Raw genomic sequence first — 15,590 nt, 5'->3', positions numbered from 1 at the left:
GCACTGGGGAACGTTTTGGGACAAGCGGGGCCTGTACAAGAGGGACAGGCTCCACTTGAACCAGAATGGAACCAGACTGCTGGCGCATAACATTAAAAAGGTGGCAGAGCAGCTTTTAAACTGATCCCTGGGGGAAGGCCGACAGGAGCCGAGGGGCATCCGGTTCGGGACTCCTCATCCCTATGGGATGAGGATGGGGAGGTTAGAGAACAACAAGACAAAGGCAGAGAAGGAGAAGAAATTGGGAAAGGTAGCGTGATGGGATGTGATAAACGGTTTGGCACAATGAGAGGATGCAGGGACAAAGGAGCGAATAAGCAGCCCATCCTGGGGCATTCTGTGTACAAATGCTTTTATGCGAATGCCCGAAGTCTACGAGCAAAGGTGGGAGAACTGGAATGTCTGGTGACAAGGGAAAACATTGACATAGTGGGCATAACGGAAACCTGGTGGAATGCGGAGAATCAGTGGGATACCGCAATCCCGGGCTATAAACTCTACAGGAGGGACAGGCAGGGGCGTGTTGGAGGTGGGGTGGCCCTTTATGTTAAGGAAGGGATAGAATCCAGCAAAGTAGAGATTGAAGGTGGGTCCGACTCCACCGTAGAATCTCTGTGGGTTAAATTACCAGGCTTGTGCAGCGATGTAATACTGGGGGCATGCTATCGTCCTCCAGACCAGAAATCGGATGGGGACCTTGAAATGAGGAAACAAATCAGGGAGGTGACAAGGAGGGACAGGGTTGTAATCATGGGGGACTTCAATTATCCTCATATTGACTGGGTCAATTTGTGTTCTGGTCACGATAAGGAAACCGGATTTCTTGACGTGCTAAATGACTGTGGCTTAGAGCAGCTAGTCACGGAGCCCACCAGAGGACAGGTGACTCTGGATTTAATATTGTGCAGTACGCAGGACCTGGTTAGAGATGTAAATGTTACTGAGCCATTGGGGAACAGTGATCATGCTGCGATCCGTTTTGACGTGCATGTTGGGGGAAGAATACCAGGCAAATCTCTAACAAAAACCCTTGACTTCCGACGGGCGGACTTCCCTCAAATGAGGAGGCTGGTTAGAAGGAGGTTGAAAGGGAAGGTAAAAAGAGTCCAATCTCTCCAGAGTGCATGGAGGCTGCTTAAAACAACAGTAATAGAGGCCCAGCAGAGGTGTATACCGCAAAGAAAGAAGGGTTCCACTAAATCCAGGAGAGTGCCCGCATGGCTAACGAGCCAAGTTAGAGAGGCTGTGAAGGGCAAGGAAGCTTCCTTCCGTAAATGGAAGTCTTGCCCTAATGAGGAGAATAAAAGGAACATAAACTGTGGCAAAAGAAATGTAAGAAGGTGATACGGGAGGCCAAGCGAGACTATGAGGAACGCATGGCCAGCAACATTACGGGGAATAATAAAAGCTTCTTAAAATATGTTAGAAGCAGGAAACCTGCCAGAGAAGCGGTTGGCCCTCTGGATGGTGAGGGAGGGAAAGGGGAGATAAAAGGAGACTTAGAGATGGCAGAGAAGTTAAATGAGTTCTTTGCATCTGTCTTCACGGCAGAAGACCTCAGGCAGATACCGCTGCCCGAACGGCCCCTCCTGACCGAGGAGTTAAGTCAGATAGAGGTTAAAAGAGAAGATGTTTCAGACCTCATTGATAAATTAAAGATCAATAAGTCACCGGGTCCTGATGGCATCCACCCAAGAGTTATTAAGGAATTGAAGAATGAAGTTGCAGATCTCTTGACTAAGGTATGCAACTTGTCCCTCAAAACAGCCACAGTGCCAGAGGATTGGAGGATAGCAAATGTCACGCCTATCTTTAAAAAGGGAAAGGGGGGGGGGGACCTGGGAAACTATAGGCCGGTCAGCCTAACATCCATACCGGGTAAGATGGTGGAATGCCTCATCAAAGATAGGATCTCAAAACACATAGACGAACAGGCCTTGCTGAGGGAGAGTCAGCATGGCTTCTGTAAGGGTAAGTCTTGCCTCATGAACCTTATAGAATTCTTTGAAAAGGTCAACAGGCATGTGGATGTGGGAGAACCCGTGGACATTATATATCTGGACTTTCAGAAGGCGTTTGACACGGTCCCTCACCAAAGGCTACTGAAAAAACTCCACAGTCAGGGAATTAGAGGACAGGTCCTCTCCTGGACTGAGAACTGGTTGGAGGCCAGGAAGCAGAGAGTGGGTGTCAATGGGCAATTTTCACAATGGAGAGAGGTGAAAAGCGGTGTGCCCCAAGGATCTGTCCTGGGACTGGTGCTTTTCAACCTCTTCATAAATGACCTGGAGACAGGGTTGAGCAGTGAAGTGGCTAAGTTTGCAGACAACACAAACTTTTCCGAGTGGTGAAGACCAGAAGTGATTGTGAGGAGCTCCAGAAGGATCTCTCCAGACTGGCAGAATGGGCAGCAAAATGGCAGATGCGCTTCAATGTCAGTAAGTGTAAAGTCATGCACATTGGGGCAAAAAATCAAAACTTCACATATAGGCTGATGGGTTCTGAGCTGTCTGTGACAGATCAGGAGAGAGATCTTGGGGTGGTGGTGGACAGGTCGATGAAAGTGTCGACCCAATGTGCGGCGGCAGTGAAGAAGGCCAATTCTATACTTGGGATCATTAGGAAGGGTATTGAGAACAAAACGGCTAGTATTATAATGCCATTGTACAAATCTATGGTAAGGCCACACCTGGAGTATTGTGTCCAGTTCTGGTCGCCGCATCTCAAAAAAGACATAGTGGAAATGGAAAAGGTGCAAAAGAGAGCGACTAAGATGATTTCGGGGCTGGGGCACCTTCCTTATGAGGAAAGGCTACGGCGTTTGGGCCTCTTCAGCCTAGAAAAGAGACGCCTGAGGGGGGACATGATTGAGACATACAAAATTATGCAGGGGATGGACAGAGTGGATAGGGAGATGCTCTTTACACTCTCACATAATACCAGAACCAGGGGACATCCACTAAAGTTGAGTGTTGGGCGGGTTAGGACAGACAAAAGAAAATATTTCTTTACTCAGCGTGTGGTCAGTCTGTGGAACTCCTTGCCACAGGATGTGGTGCTGGCGTCTGGCCTGGACGCCTTTAAAAGGGGATTGGACAAGTTTCTGGAGGAAAAATCCATTATGGGGTACAAGCCATGATGTGTATGCGCAACCTCCTGATTTTAGAAATGGGTTATGTCAGAATGCCAGATGCAAGGGAGGGCACCAGGATGAGGTCTCTTGTTATCTGGTGTGCTCCCTGGGGCATTTGGTGGGCCGCTGTGAGATACAGGAAGCTGGACTAGATGGGCCTATGGCCTGATCCAGTGGGGCTGTTCTTATGTTCTTATGAGGGAGGTGGAGGTGGAGGTGAATGGGGCAGGGAGAGGAGGAATGGGGAAAAGATCAGGGCATAGAGGAGGGTGATCCAGGCCAAGAAGGGGACTGTATCAGTGGCACCAGCACCATCAATATCCTACTCCCTTCTCAACCTTGATCTGCCTTCCTGGGTCCACTCAAACTCACTATAGCTAGCACAGGTCTGAATAGACCCATGCAGGCAGTGGAGGGCAAGGGAACAAATGACCTCTGGGACTCCCCTTCCTCCCAGCAGGATGCAGAACACACTAATAGCACAGCTTCACTGGCAGGGGGTTATTTGATAGGACAGGGCTGTTAGTCTTATGAAACCAAGTTTCATATTGAGACTGTTACACACTGCAAATCTTGGAGCTTTTCCATCATGCCCAACTTTGTCTCTGCCTGCTTTGTTTTGGTTAACATCCCGGCTACCAAAGAGTTCTAGAGAATTCAAAGCCTTGCTCACTACTTTGTGCTATTTTAGTGGCCCTGTCATCTGCGCTGGGCCCTGTCAGCAGGGGCCTTCTCAGGAGCAAGAAGCAGGTCCTGCCTGAACAAGGCCCCCATGCCGAGGGCTTCCTTGGGAGTAGGGCCCAAGGTCAAGACAGTCACATGGCCAGAAGGGGTGGGTAGGCCGGGCTGGCCAGGAGGAGACATTGCTCCTCTTCCTGTGTCTGCAGCACAGGGAGGAGGACCATGAGGTGGATATCTCCCCTGTACCCAGCCTGAAAGGGGTCCTCGAGGCCCTGGGCATTGGAAAACAGACCTGGGAGCTCCTGGGAACAGAACCGTCCGGGGTTCAAAACGGGCAAGAGCCAGCCCAGCAGGGGAAGAAGCCCCACCTATCAGAGATTAGTTTGAACGCCCAGCAGGTGCCAAATGCCAGCACCCAGGCAGCAGACACTTCCTTGAGGTGCCCTGGATCAGACTACCAGCATACCACCTGGGTATGACCCCTGAACTACAGAGCAAAAGCTCTGACCCCTGAACTACTGTGGACCCCTCTTGTACTGACTGGCCTGGCCTGGGCCTCAACGCATTGGATTCTTGGCAGCGGGTGGGAACAACCAGCCCTCCTGTGAGGAGGATCAGGAGGTGCTCGTGTTAGGGGCACCCTGTGACATAATAGGGGCCCCATGGGTGTAAAGGCTTTTATGTGAGTAAACCGTTCCTACAAAGCTGTCTTCAGTCTCTTCTGTTGTCCCGTCCCCCCCCCAGCAATCCCAACTGTCTGATGCCAGGGTAAGCACCTCTGGCTGGCATTCACCCAGGGGGAGGTGCTTTGCACTGCTGTGAACATGATAGGCCCTAATACGATTATCTTACCTTAGGTTTTTGTTTTGTTTGTCAGCATGGACCAACATATTTAGATACAATTTTTGTGCAAAAACATTTCTCAAACCTTTCACAAATCTGTCTGGAGTGAGTGGGGAAATCTATCTCCATGCTAATCTTGCATATGAAGCAAAACCTACTGTTATGTAAGTCAGGGAGTTGTAGTGGTTCCAATTAGAGCTTTGGGGGCTCCTAAAAAAAGGCTAGTTAGAGCTACTGGGCTCCTATAGCTTTGTTTGATTTCCTGTTTTTCTGCCCCCCAACTGAATAAAAGCAGCAATACTAAAAAATAGTATCAATTTCTATTAGATGAAAGGTTTCTTTAGCTTCATGATTCTCTTTTTCTGTGTGTGAATGGGGGAGGAGTTAGCTGCTGTTTAGATTTAAGTTGCAACGTTCAAAGATTCTGCAGAAGCCTTGATGATTCAGTTTCCAGCACACTAAGAGCAAATGCAGAAATAGAAATGAAATTAAAACCCTAAGTGAAGCATATAAATTTAAAGACACAACAATTAGCAGCTTGACCTACTCATTTGTTAGAGTTTCAGGAAGAATGACAATGTGGCTGGGGGCTATACAGCTAGAAGTTCCTTAGAGATTCAGGGCTCAATCCTATCCAATTTTCTAGTGCAGCTGTGCCAATGGGGCATGCACAGCATCTTGTGGTGGGGCAGCAATCGCAGAGGCCTCCTTCAGGTATGGGAATATTTGCTCCCTTACCTTGGGGCTGCATTGCTGCTGCACCAGTGCTGGAAAATTGGATAGGATTGGGCCTTCACCAAATTCAAAGCCCCTTTTAGAACCACTGAAAACCTTTCTGGCTTCGGGAAGGTAGGATGAAAGTGGCCTTTAATATCTGTTGTGCAATGAGATGTTCCATTGGATTCTATTAGTACTTCAATGCTGATCTGCCCTGAGCCTTTAGTATTACATATTTGTACAATCTAGCTCCTTCCAAGTCTTTAAAATCCTCAGCCTTGCCTTGGTGTGTTTTTTACTACCCCAAAGATGTATGTTTTGTAGAATCTGCAGAGTTGATGATGGTGCAGCTTTGTGCTTTAGAGGCATTGTCACTAACAACACCTTGTTCCACCCCATAATCAAAAATTAACCAGATACCATGCATCACTAATTTTCTATGAATTAAATACAGCTGGGGTAGAATTTTAACCCCAGAATGAATGCCAAAGTCTCATGTGGGTAAAAAATAATCACATACACACACCCACACTCTCTCTCTCTCTCTTTCTATTTATTTGCTAAATTTTCACTCCATTATATCTCCCTAACGGGCATCCAAAGTGGCTTACAACATAAAATCACAATAAAAACCATAAACATTAAAAATCTACTTAAAACAAAGCAGCATTAAAAATATTACATTACATGGCAAACACAAAACTTGCAGCAATAAAAAAGATCCATTAAAAAAACCTAACCTACATAAAAACCCGTATGGATCCTGTCAGTGTTTTGTTCTGTCAGTCTAATCCTATCCAATTTTCCAGTGCCGGTGCAGCTGTGCCAATGGGGCATGCTCTGCATAAGAGTGGTGGGAAGGTAGTCACAGAAGCCTCCTCAAGCATGGCTGCATTGCTGCTGCACTGGTGCTGGAAATTTGAATAGGACTGGGCCCTAACCACACAAGAGAGTTCGCCTGCATTTCTCAGCCAGCATTCTCCATTTCGAAGCTTCAGGAGCTCTTTGCAGATTCCCCATCAGTGCTTTTAGGACTGCTTTTCTAAAACATGTTGTCAGTGGTCCAGAAGCTGGCAGCCAGCCTTTGAAAGAGATAGCATCTAAATTTCTAATAAAGCCAGGAGGCAGAGTGTCTCTGCAGAGAGGGAAAACATGGCCCTGGCAGCTCTAGCAGGTTTTCTCTGCGCAGTCCTATGAGGTCAGTGTCTCTTGTCTCTTTAACTGACATGGTTGGCTAAAAGACTTAATTAATGTGTGCATGTTTCCAAGAGCACTCGATTGCATGCAGCAAGGATTCTCCATTCAAAACTCAGGCCTTGGTCTTTGACTTCAAAACTAATCTTCATAACAAATACTAATAATTACCTTTTTCCTGAGAAATAAGCTTCTGCAATAGGTTGTTGTTGCTGTTGTTCGCAAACAAAGGAATGAATCCATGAGAGGAGGCACAATTTGCATCACATATGGAACAGCCCAGAAAGTGCCAAAAGCCTCCTAGCCCTTCTCAAATATTCTTACATGATAAATGTGCCAATGAAGGACAGAAAATAACAGTTTAATAAGATCAGATTAGGCTGAATGATTGTTTCTGTCAAAACACCTATATCAGAACACTTTTTCGGTTAAGTTCATGTCAGGGTGTTCTTGATGCATCCCCTGCATGCCGCTGACAATTGATTAAATTATTCACTTTCATCATAATTTGAGCCCCCTTTCTTTTTATCGCTAAAGTCTAATTCAGCCTTTGAAATATATTGTCTGGGGAGTGCATTAACATACTCCATGATTCACCAGCCTCTTGATGTATGTATTCCCCCCCCCACATATTGCATAATCATTTCTCCAAGGGAAACTCTCAGCACACTTTTTCACATGCTTGCAATGCCCACCTTTCACTCTTGCCCACGTGTAGCACCCCAGTAGGAGTTACAGCCAAATCTTCCATCCCTGTTTCATAATACAAAGAATGATTATCATTTATGTCAGGTCAGCAGGGGAGGATAGCCCTTGCTTTCCCGATAGCAGAATGGCACGGGAGTGTAGGGAAATAGCAAAAGAAGCAGGCGATCCCAAACAAAGCCAAAGAAGCAGACATAGGCTTGTTTGTTGCAGAAGCAGGTATTGGTAAAAGGAGCAGGCAGAAGAGCAGGCAGAAGAGCAGGCAGAAGTCAGTCAAACGGTCCAGAAGTCAGGGATACAGCAGGTCACAGTCACGAGAAGGCAGTCCAAAATCAGTATACAAACCAGCAACACGGCACGCAGAAACTCCACCACAGCAACCCACACCCAGGACTCTGTGCTTGCCCCATATATACTGGGGCCAGCCAATCAGAGTAGGGCAATCTCATAGTCACAAGACAGTCTTGTGAGCCACTCTTGTGACCCAATCTAACTTTCTGAAACAGTTCTAAATGTTGTGTGCATTGCTTCTGCTATAATGACAGCCCAGTCCTGTACTCACTGTCCACTAGTGGTGCTACTCTTCCACCACTTAAAGAGGAAGCTGACTTCCTTAAAGCAAGTCAATGCAACTTGTGAAAGGTACACTGGCAATGCGTGAAGCTGCCTGCTGCTGGAGCACCAGTGGGAAGACTGGAGTTTACCCGCATGCTCTGGAGAAGCGTAAAAACAAAAGTGGAGGTAAGTTGGCAGGAGGCGGTTGGGGCTATGTGGCGTGCAAAGCCTACAGAGGATGTAGTGCAGCGAACTGCTGGGACCTGAAGTGATCCAAGATAGCAAAGAGAAGGAATGAAAACACAAGCCAGGCAGAAGTCCACCACCAAGCTGTATTTACATATGATACAAGTAGCCAGTCTCACCAGCAGCATAACAGCAAGCACAGTTCTTCAGATGCACCAACACAGATTCACGCTCTTCTGAACTCCTCACAACGACCCAAGAGGGTAGGCTCTAGCAGCCTCCCTTTTATACCTCCCCTGACCAATTGGGTAAGGGATGACCTCATACCCATTACCTCATCTTCTCATGACTTGGTTACATTATCCTCCCAAGATGCACCAGCCCCTCTCCCATACACTTGCATTCGGGCTGCAAAGTCACTGTGACTCAGCATATTTGTAGTCACCATTGGTCAGTCCAGGGTCACATAGTAAACTTTCCTTTTGCCTTACTTTAGCCTTGGGCTTACATCTAGATACAGGCCCCAGGCTTTCAGGCCTTGCCATGCTCAGGCAGCAAATTTCTCCCATTTGTACCAAAATATCCTGACAAGGAAATGCAGGGCAGCCAAAGGGCAGGTATGAGCCTCTTAGGTCCAGGGAGGGGGTGGGTTTGGTGGCACTGGCAGCCACCAAATCCTAACCCCCTTCTCAGACCTGATTCCACAGCGTTGGTCCACATGGACCTGCACCTGCTATTTAGCTAGTGCAGGTCTTAGACCGACCCCTCCGGTGCGCCACGAAGGCTTACCTCCAGGCAAGGGAGTGATTGTTCCCTAATCCAGAAGAGACCTCCTGGACTGTCCACCCTCATGCATAGGATCCTACATACATAGGATCCATCCTACATCATAGGATGTAGCGGTAGCCATTTTGGCACTGCTGCTTTGGGAGGGGATGAAACAATAATTGGGCACAGAGTGTACCAGAGTGTGTGTTAGTTGTGCATCTTTCTGTATTTTGACTGCAAACCTGGAGAGCCATAATGCAAGTATGGAAAAAGGACACATGGAACTGGAACTCTTTACAGACAACCACCCAACAGGAGGGGCAAGACACGTTACCTTTTATATCCAGCTTATTCGTTTAGCCAGCTGACTGGTGGCATAACAATTTTTAAAACACCTCTTGCTGCATGCATACTTCTTCCATGCTACATCTGCCTAGGATTGTGGCCTTCATCATTCAGCAATTTCTTTGGGCAATTTTTATCCCACTTTCCCTCTCCCATAGGACACCCAAGTTAATTGTAGGTATTATGTGTCTGCAGTCAGGTTCAAAATCAGACTCAGTTCCACCTCAAAGATCCAAAAGAAGACGTGCATGTTGCATTTCATGAGTCCTTAAAGCATCCAAGGACAAACAAGCAATAACATGTTGTCTCTGTCTTTGTTAATAACCATTGAAAGTGAAAACAGCAAGAAAAATTAATGATCCAATGATCAAAAAGCCACAAATATCTCACATAACATTTGCTTTGCTTTTTCATTTTTCAGTTCCTCTTGTTGTACTGTAATCTCTGCTTCTCTCTCCTTTTTCTTGCCCCTTTACGAGTCAGAACAACCCAGACCTTCCTGGCAACATGGATTCATTTACCTGGATTCATATATGGGTGGAATCTGACCCTCACCTCAGTTGGGACAGGCAGAACCTCAGCTCCAAAAACACTGGTTAGGTTGTTGGACCACCGGGATCTACAGGCACCTATAACACTGAGACCTTATAAAAAATATCGACCCACTGTTCAAAATGCCTTTCTTTCAAACCATAGAATCACCATGCATTCCATTTTCCCTCCTGCCTCAACACATGGCTTTGATGCTATCCCTTCCTGAATGGGTCCAGCTTGGACACCTTCACAGCCCCTCACCACAATATGTTTGTTGTTTACATTTTTGTTTGAGAGTTTGATTCTTTCCTATCATGTCTCCAAGTTTAACAAACACCATGGGAAGTTGAAAAATTACATCTGTGTAGAAAAGTAGTACTTATGTTTTCAAATCATTCAATAAACCATTTAAAAATTACTTTGTTTAAAGAGAATTCACTGCCTGCTATGGGGCCATAAACTAGTAACTTGACATAACTTGCAAGTTCTGCTGCCAACCATTTGTTTGTTCAAGGATTTTGCTACTGTCATTGAGCCAATTTAGTGGCCTTGTAAAATAGTATCTGGAGGCCTCTACACTGTCAGTTTATAAATAAGTCATTTATTAGCTGCATTAGGACTGCCAGCTTACCGACACCAGTGCAGCCCCTGGGATCTGTTGACATATGTGCTGTACCTCTGTACAAATGTACCTCTGGGCATTTGTGCCAGCAGCCTGGAAGCTTCCAAGTCACTGCAAAGGGCCTTGTGCTGCCGGAGTGTGAGTTCTGGCAGTGCAAGGCCCAGATCAGATAGGGCCATGAACCTGTCTGCAGTCATGCTCTACTCTCTGGTAACATGAAGCTCCTTCTGGCTGTCTATGGGTCTCCTTGGACCCACACCAGATGTTTTGCTATGGAGAGGCAACATATAGGATATCTAAGGAGAGGAAGGGGGCAGGGCAGCATAGAAAATTTGGGATAAGATCCGGCAGGCACCTTTGCTGCTAAGATCCGCCACCTCCAGCCTACTCCCCCCTCCCCTGTCTTCCCCTCCCTTTCTTGTCAACTGGTTCTTATTAGATTGTTTTGTGAGATTAAAACCCAAAATACAAAACACAGGTTCTATGGTTCAGTTATGAAGCTCCTGTGACATAAAAAAACAATGTCCATGCATTCAAAGAAGTAGAATGAAAGGCAATCACAAGTGTGCCAGTGGGGCTGCAACCTGCACTTCTTTTGGAATTACTTTTATACTCTTTTATACAGTATAAAACTAACCTAATTACTATATTAAATAAATAGCAATTACACTATACTCAGGCGGCTTTCCCAGTCTGGCCTAATGTTGCATGAGGCTCCTTTGTGCCTGAAAGGTAGGGGCAGCTAAGTATGCGGGGGGTCGACATCTCACAGGGTGCAGCATCACAGACGTTTGCCTCAGGAGCTGGGAGGAGTAAGATCACCACCGTCCCGAACCACTACACCAACCAAAGAAGAACCTTAGACTACTTGTCCCCAAGTTCATAGAAGACAGAATCCTCTTTCTGAACCACTTGCCTTGCTTTATGACTGAAATGTGTCTAGGTAAAAAATATTGATTGCTTAGATTTCAGCCGTGAATTCAAGTTCTGACTGGAAACTTCTGATTTGTCTGCTTTGTATAGCACTACTTTGCTCATCCATGATGATTGCTGCAGAACTGTAAATAATGGCAGTAAATAATGGAATAGATTAACCTTGTACAGTTATATAATATAAAAATGGAGCTGCACAGGTGTGAAGTCAGTGGCTTGATATTAAGGAAATGCAAGCACCCAGTAATGTCACATTTGCTTTCCTAAGTAATTGAAAAATGGCTTCTCATATATCTTGCATACCTGGGAAAGCAAGGAAGCGACCCTTCATGAAATGTGTAATTACTAGGTGTTCCCCAAGAGGACAGTCATAAAACATTTTATACGGCCAGAGAGAAGGCACTTTTACATGCCCAATAGACTGAACCACATAAATCCCCAAGAGTAAATGTTGGCACTTCAGCTATTCTGTCAATGACAGACAGACATGATGGCTTCTAGATATCCACGCTGTACTTCTATGTCCCAGGTTCTGTGTAGACAGAATGTTGCAAGAGACCGATTATAAATCCATCAAGCCATATAGCCAAAGAGGTTTTTAGACATGATTGTAGGTCTTATGAATGTTTACTATGTACAACAGGGGTCTCTAAACTTTTAGGCCAGAGGGCCACATCAAATATCTGGCAAGGTGTCCAGGGCAGAAAAAATACATTTTAAATATAAAAATTTTAATAAATACATTTGATAGCCTCAGAAAGCCTAAGGCCTTCAGATAACCCAAAAACATCATTCCTGGTTTTTCAAGAGAACAATGTAGTGATGTTTTCAGGTCTTGAGAAGGCATTCTGAGAGGAGGCACAAGGCCTCCCTGGCCCTCAGAACACACTCCAGGCACAACTGGAGCATAGTTCTGGTCACATTCAGTCGAGCAGGCCAGAGGCTTGCAGGGGTCCAGATGCTTGCCACGGGCTGGATAGAGGTTTGTCATGGGCCGCATCTGACCCCCGGGGCAGGGTTTGGAGACTCCTCCTCTACAAGAAACTTTTTTCCCTTCCAGTTTTTCGTGTTTTAAAAAGAAAAAGGAAACCAAGAAGGAGTGAGGGGAAGGAAAAGAGAGAAGGAAAGACAGAAAATTAAAAATTGCATGTGCCACTCAACATTGATATTTGTCAACTGGGAATTGTATTTTGCTAAGAGCTATTTGAGGCTTTCCTCCTACACCCCACAGGAACTGCCTGAAGTATTCTAGTTTTTTAAATATACTGTAGTTTTGGGATGCATAAGTGTAGTCATCCTAAAACATATAATTAACCTAGGAATTACATTCATTTGAATAATGTTTACTTTCCCCTACAAGCTGAAAATGAGACTTTCCTATCTATTTCGAATTCTATCTGATTAAAAATCAAGTCAAAATTAATTTGGGACATTTCCCTGATGACCTGAGGGACAACTACTTCTATTGAACATGCGTTCCAGCGCAAAAAGTGCTTTCTGGCAGTCGCAAATGTGACAGGCTGAAGCACGCGAGCTGCCTGCCATGGAAGTGATCAGCAGCCAGCTCCATGCAGTGTTGAACATTGGTTGCCCGCCACCCCAGGTAGGTTTGCCCAGGAAGGTGGGAGGGAGGCAGGGAGGAGGTGGGATAGGGTGGGAGTGGGTAGAATGGGCTGGAGATGAGGTGGGGAAGAGGTTGAATTGGGCCCTGGAAGGGGACAGGTTCGGTGGTGGTGACAGCATCTGCCACTTCCTAACCTACCCAGCCTTTTCCAAGACAGTCCGTTTCAGAAGCCTTTAGATATGTTTCCTGAAGTAATGTGACACTTTTTCTCATTTTAGTAAGCCCAAAATTTAATTATGCTTTTGAGGAAGGGTCATGCTGTTACACATTGCATATATTACATGTGTTGCCATAATACACATGTATTATACATAATACACATGGGCAGGAAGTCTGGTCCAGAGGGTAGAGCCTCCGTCTGCCTGAAGATAACATCCACAAGGTCGCCAGTTCGAGGCCACCGGCACCGTGCAACCTTGAAGCAGCTGACAAACTGAAGCCGAGCTATTCCATCTGCTCTGAGCGTGGGAGCATGGAGGCCAGAATGTGAAGCCAGATCAAGAAAGTAACACCTGAATGTTGTGGTTCTTGAAAGAAAGAACCTTCTTTGAAATTGTAAAAATCCCTATTTAATAAGGGATTTAATAAAGCCTGCCTGTGTAAACCGCCTTGAATAAAGTCTTGAATAAAGACCAAGAAAGGCGGTATATAAATACCTGTTGTTGTTGTTGTTATTATACTGCATACCATTTATACCAACTCCTGAACCCTACTGCATATCATGCCGAATATCAGCATAATTGGCCTACTGCGATAACCACTGTGAGGTGTCTGCCAATTATGCTTGACCAGAGCAGTCCACAGTTTCCTTTGCAACCCACCCAACAATGCCAAAAAGGTCAGAAAACTGGAAAAAAGGAAACCACATCAGAGAAAGATGCATAAAAACATTTAATTTCTCCTGAATGGCAGCTTTATTATCTACATTATATCTTATGAAATTGAATTTCTGAGGGGAACTGTTTAGTTTTTGCTTATAAACTATTATATACAGAAATATTTGTTCTCTATTAGTTCTTATCGTACTATGAAGACCACCAACAGAAGCCCTAATTATGCCACTTTCTGTATAGAAGAGAATTTGTGCTTGTTAATTTTTTCTCTTTCCATTCACTAATAATTTGCAACTTTCCTTTCCTCTGTGTACTTTGCCCTGGAACATTCTTCAGCCTCAACGTACTCTGGGGAATAATAGCCAAAGGAAAATGGATTACTTTTGCATACAAACACATTTCGAAAAGCACGTTGTAGTGTGACAGACTCCAAGCAGGAACATTTAAATATCTACTGAGTATCAGCAGAACAAATGCACAATAGGGACGTGTGTATGTGCCACAGAAAAATGATGTATGAGCACATATTTTCATTATATCTGCACAAAAGCACTTTGATGCTTGGAGATCAGGAAGCAGGCTTAACTCCCAGCATCCCCTAAGTGTCAAACTGAAAGAACACAAAAATTGAAACAAAAGTTACCAAAAACTACAATTTTTTCTGTCATTATCTGAAGCAATATGCCCCCATCCAATCTGTGAATACGCTTTAGACTCAGCTCCCAAGTGCTATTAAAGTCCAAGGTTTTCAGTCCATGTTCAAAAGAATCAGAATGCATGTAGCATTCCTCAGGATGCTTGCCTCATGGCAATGCGGCTGCATTGCTTATTGAAATATTGATATCAGCCCAAGTCTGCTGGTATTAAATATTGAGGAGTGCCATTAGGGCCACTGAAGTACAAGCAAGAGGCCTAATCACTGGAAAGTACCAAGGGGCTGCTGGCAGTGAGCACGGGGAAAACTCTCCATTTCTTGTTCTGCACCAAGGAATATGTAGGAGTACAAATCTGGAAAGTTTGGGTTAACAGCAACACAGAGTTATGGTGACTTGTGATATTGCATCCCATCTGCCTGACGCATGATGACAAACTCATCAGTGCGGTCCACTCTGGACATGGTGACTCAGTTGTCCATGATTTGGAATGAGAGTGGGGAAAGTCTGTGGGGAAGATTTTAGACCAGTGGTTCCCAAACCGGTGGGTCATGACCCACCAGCCAGGAAACCACTTGTCTCTGTCCCTTGAAAGGGCAGGGAGGAGGGAAGTCAGCAAAGCTATCCCCAGGAGGGGGGTTGTTTACCTACAACCAGTCATAGGGGTCTGGGGGGTCAGGGGGGCCCCTGCAGTCAGGAGGGTATGGGGAGCCTGGGGAGCCTGGAGGTTCACCTCAGACCCCTCAGGACTGCAGTGCTGTTTGCAGATAGGTTTAAAAACAAACAAACCAAAAACTCCTGTCCCCGGCAGCAGCATGATCCTGGGGATCATATTACTGCCTTCCACCCTCCCCCACAACAATTTACAGTGCTCCCTTGTAGGAGTTTGAGAAGCACTGTTTTAGACAGGCTGCATTACTTTAATTCAGATCTTGAGTATATTCCGTGATGTCCATTCCATTTTATTTTGGCAAGTACCTTTCTATTCCTTGATGTTTCTCCCCTTTCTACACGTTATCTTGGTATGTATCTTACAAATTTATATGCTGTTCCAATTTACCAAGGACAGACTTTATTTTTTAGCCTTTGCTTCTGGTAAGACATACTCCCTATTTTACCTTTTGGGCAAAATGTTGGGGTGAGCATCCTTTGCTATTACTGGGGGGACGTTTTCACCTTGGTCCACCTCAGTGCATTATAGAGATTGTGTTCTCAGTCACATAGCTAGGAAAACAAATGGCATATGCTGAATTGTACCATATCT

This window comes from Tiliqua scincoides, chromosome 2 (assembly GCF_035046505.1).
Source record: "Tiliqua scincoides isolate rTilSci1 chromosome 2, rTilSci1.hap2, whole genome shotgun sequence".
Lineage (NCBI taxonomy): Eukaryota > Metazoa > Chordata > Lepidosauria > Squamata > Scincidae > Tiliqua > Tiliqua scincoides.
The sequence above is the reverse complement of the archived record's forward strand: the minus strand, read 5'-3'. Positions refer to the sequence as shown.